This window comes from Notechis scutatus, chromosome 4 (assembly GCF_049901735.1).
Source record: "Notechis scutatus isolate UNSWTSFEM ecotype Mainland chromosome 4, rNotScu1.2, whole genome shotgun sequence".
NCBI classification, from domain to species: Eukaryota; Metazoa; Chordata; class Lepidosauria; order Squamata; family Elapidae; genus Notechis; species Notechis scutatus.
The window spans coordinates 23,716,710-23,721,484 of record NC_142012.1 but is presented as its reverse complement, the minus strand read 5'-3'; the positions used below and the strand labels follow the sequence as shown (position 1 = coordinate 23,721,484).

The window sequence follows — 4,775 nt, the reverse complement described above, 5'->3', positions numbered from 1 at the left end:
CACAATTCCCATGGTCATCCACGGTAGGAAGAGTATGAATACTTGCTAATCAATTTCATTGCCTTGAGCAGTACAGGTGCCTGCTTTACACAAAAACATCAGGGATTTTGAATGCTTTGTTGATCTGGGCATCTCTCCCTCCTTCCTCTCCCCATCTTCCGTAATACTTCTAGCTATAAATTATTCTTTCCTTGCAAACACATGGCATGATTTCACTGACAATTTTTATTCATTAAGTCCAGCTGGTTAGAAGTGCCTGAAGGTAAAGGTAAATAATAAATACACAGAGTATAGGCCCACGGATGTTTAAACCACATGGTTTATTAAAAAGGAAAAGGGGGAAAGGAAGAACTTTAATCCACTAAAAGAGTTGCTATATAGTGCAAAGCATAAAGAAGGATTCTCTGAAGAATCTTCAGCCAGAGTTGCTCCAGTTTAGAAGAGGGATCAGTGTTGCTCAGTAGAATGGACCTAGGTTTCTGTAACTGAGACAGAGGAAATCTTGTATTTCTATAACTAACAACTGCAAAAAAAAAAGGACAAACCAATCAATGTTATTTTCTTTTCCCCAAAATTTCCCAATTTACCATATTCTAATATTGCACCAGGCAGATTGAGTCGCTCACAGAATCACAGATTCATTCAGAGATCTATTTATCTGCCATCGGCTAGCTCAGTCTGTCACATAAAATTTGCTTCCAAGCAAACTCATAAAATTTGCTTGCAAGCAAACTCACAAAATTAACTCACAACACACCATGTATGTAAATATTGAATTTTTTATAAAAAAAGAGCAACTTTTACCCAAAATCAGGCAAAGCAGGCAGGCAGATTGAGTTGCTCACAGAATCACAGATTCACCCAGAGATCTATCTATCTGCCATCGGCTACCTGAGTCTGTCACATAAAATTTGCTTGCCATTAATCTGCACTACATAGTAGAACCTTCAGTCCTAAGAGAGGTTTGGCTGTGCTTAAAAGCAGAGCCGAAGATCTAAAGACTAGCTAGAAAGCAAGAAATGCAACCATTTCCTGCTTTCTAGCTAATCTAAATCTCCCGGCACAGCAGAACAGCTGATGGTCAGGGAAAAAAAGGAAAAATAGCAATTTAGCAGGCAAGTTTGCCGGGTAAGGAGTGAGTGGGCAGGAAGGGTTCCTGCGGGCCATGTGGGCTGCGCAGCCTTGTGTTTCTGCGCAGCCTGGATTAATTGCTTTGTGAGGGTGCTCTGAGGGTGACATTTGTCTGTGGCCCACCAAAATTTTCTCGCGGTCCACCAGTGGCCCGCGGCTACCGTTGCTCTAGAGGGTATTGGTTTGACTATAAAATGTACCTGCTCCTACGAGGGATAACATTCCTTATAATAAACTGCACTATGCTTCTATCTTTCCTTTAAAACAAACAGCATTTTCTGAATGTGGACCAAACTCCTGGAAAAAAAATCATACATATTATTTATCTTAAACTTGCTACAATGTTCCTAAGCTAAGTATACATTTACTTAAAGTACATCTATACATCTGGAATATATAGGGGGCAACTCCTTGAAACTTTTTGCCAAAAGACTACACTGTTTCTCTTAAACTTTTATTTGTTGCTTGTGTTTTGTAAGAAAATCCAGTCCCTTTACTGTTTTTTATTTAAGGGAAAATGGCAACCTTCCCAAGGAACAAGTAATTGAATCCAAGGAATTTTAAGAAGGAACAAAATAGCTGCTAGAACTGGTTCACAAATCCTTATACAAGAGTTTGTAAACTTGTGCTATAATGTATAATGTTCATGTTTTCTCACCAGTGGATGAGATCATATTGGCTGTGTTTTCTCACCAAGTGGTTTCAGGGATGGCCCAATCCAAGTTCCGTCTCTTGAGAATGAGAAAAGATGTCTACTGTTATTATGTGTGTGTGGGCTTTTTAAAAAAAAATAGATGTGCTTTATTTATACATACCCGAAACTGCAAGTCGAGACAAATAAACAATTAATAAAGCAATAAATACATTATCTGGAAACATCTTCTGCAATAGTTTGAATTTAATTTACGGAATACAAACTAAAGAACCCTTTTCCAGTAGCGACCACAATATGATTGACTTTTGTCTCAACATACGTCCACACAAAAATCACCACAATGATGTAATTCCCAATTGTAACTTCAATAAAGGCAACTATGATCTTATACACAACGATCTCTCATCCCTTGATTGGCAATCTCTATTCACTGGATGCAATACTGTTGAAGACCATTACAACATATTTTTACTTGAAGTCAAAAGAGTCATCAAACTATATGTACCAACAACAACTCCCAAAACAAAACAAAAAGCAGATTACCCATATCAATAAGGAAACTTCAATCCAAAAGAGATCACTCTGGCGGAAAAACAAATCTGGTCACGTTGCCAATTTCAAAAACCGATACAAAAATTTATGCCACCAGATAAAGACCGAATGCACCAATTATCACATTAAACAAGAGGAAAACCTTCTAAGCACCAATTCCACCCGTGCTTTTTACAATTTTGTAAACAACAAACTAAAAGACTCAAGGTCCATTCCTCCCTTGATAGGACCTGATGGTAAAGACTGCAACGACGACACCATTAAAGCCAACATCTTTAACACATTCTTCGGCTCAGTATTTGTAAACAGCAATGGATCATGCCCAGTATTTCCTAACCGTACCACAGATAACAACAATGATCTAATACATATCGATTTCACAGAAGACAATGTTGAAAAAGCACTACGCAACCTAAAACCATCTCTATCTATTGGACCGGATGGAATATGTGCCTACTTCTTAAGAAAGCTATCCACTGCCATAGCCAAACCTCTAAGCATAATCTTTGAAAAATCTTTCAGAACCAGCTCCTTGCCTAACCTATGGTCACAAGCCACAGTCATCCCCATCTTCAAAAAGGGAGACCCAAGCCTAGTTGAAAATTACAGGCCAATCTCCTTATGCTGCGTCACCTGTAAAGTCATGGAATCAATTATTAACCAATCCATCATCCTTCACTTAGAGACAAATAACCTACTCTCCAATAAACAATTTGGTTTCAGAAAAAAACTATCCTGTAATCTGCAACTCTTACACTGCAAAAACATATGGACGACACAACTCGACCAGGGCAAAGCAATAGACGCAATCTACATAGACTTCTGTAAAGCCTTTGATTCAGTGGTACCACGACAAACTACTCCTAAAAATAAAATCCTGTGGTATCTCTGGACAACTGAATAACTGGATAGAAGCATTCCTGTCAAACAGACAACAAATGGTCAAAATCGGGAGCGTACTATCAAATCCAGTACCTGTCAATAGTGGTGTTCCCCAAGGCAGTGTTCTAGGACCAACTCTCTTCATACTCTACATAAACGACCTCTGTGATCATATTAAGAGCAATTGCGTTCTCTTCGCTGATGATGTAAAGCTGTTCAATACCACAGACAATACTGCTACCCTACAAAAAGATCTTGACTATGTATCAGAGTGGTCAAACAAATGGCAACTTCAAATCTCAACAAATAAATGCTCTGTCTTACATATTGGCAAAAAAATCAGAAAATAAAATACAAGCTGAATAGTCAAGATCTTGTTGATGACTCAAGCTCTGTAAAGGACCTTGGAATACTCACCTCTAATGATCTAAGTGCTAGAGCCCACTGCAACTACATAGCCAAAAAGGCATTAAGAGTTGTTAACCTAATCCTACGTAGCTTTTTCTCTGGTAATATCACACTACTAACCAGAGCATACAAAACATTTGCTAGACCAATACTCGAATACAGTTCATCAGTCTGGAACCCACACTACGTATCTGATATTAGCACAATTGAGAAAGTCCAGAAATATTTCACAAGAAGAGTTCTCCACTCCTCTACTCGTTGTAGAATACCTTATGCCACCAGACTTGAAATTCTAGAACTTGAAAACCTTGAATTACGCCGTCTTTGGTCTGATTTAAGCATGGTATATAAAATCATACATTGCAATGTCCTACCTGTCAATGAATACTTCAGCTTCAACCATAACAACACAAGAGCACACAATAGATACAAACTCAAAGTAAACCGCACCAAACTTGATTGCAGGAAATACGACTTCAGCAATAGAGTGGTCAATGTCTGGAATACTCTACCCGACTCTGTAGTTTCTTCCCCAAACCCCAAAAACTTTAACCTTAGACTGTCTACTATTGACTCACCCCTTTCCTAAGAGGTCTGTAGGGGGCGTGCATAAGCGCACCAACGTGCCTACCGCCCCTGTCCTATTGTTTCTCTTATTCTTTTATTTTTCTTATATGTACCCATTTCATGTATTCACAACTATGTATACATTTATACTTATTATCTTGTAAACAATTGGCAAATCAAATAAATAAATAAATAAATAAATAAATAAAAACACACCATCCAGGAAATGCCCTTCAATATTCTACAGCAGAGCTGTCAAACTCCCGGCCGGCAGACCGGCTGCATCACGCGCTGGCCACGGCCATGCCCAGTTTTGACGACGTGAGTTTGACAGCCCTGTTCTACAGAGATAATCATGTTAAGCAATTGTAGTTAAAACAGCAAAGAATCCCAAAGAATAGGGTTTCAGTATAAATGTTTCAAGTATTTTTCAGAATACTCTGTTGTGATAAGCAAGTCATATTACAGCCACCAACTGTTTTGCCACTATTACAAATAATTTTTCTGTCTACACAATGCACATTTGATTTTCTTCTGCATTATTTGATTTTCTTCTGCATTATTTCGATCCAAATCATAA

At 38.3% G+C, this 4,775-nt stretch overlaps 1 long non-coding RNA gene across 1 annotated transcript; it reads right to left on the bottom strand.

Annotated features, from left to right (window-relative positions):
* Positions 1 to 339: 339 nt before the first annotated feature.
* Positions 340 to 4,534, bottom strand: LOC148130674 (uncharacterized). The gene is made up of 3 exons (XR_015749191.1): positions 4,410 to 4,534; positions 1,790 to 2,010; positions 340 to 516 (listed from the first exon to the last, which is right to left on the bottom strand). It is a non-coding gene; the product is annotated as an uncharacterized LOC148130674 (long non-coding RNA).
* Between the last annotated feature and the right edge of the window lie 241 nt (positions 4,535 to 4,775).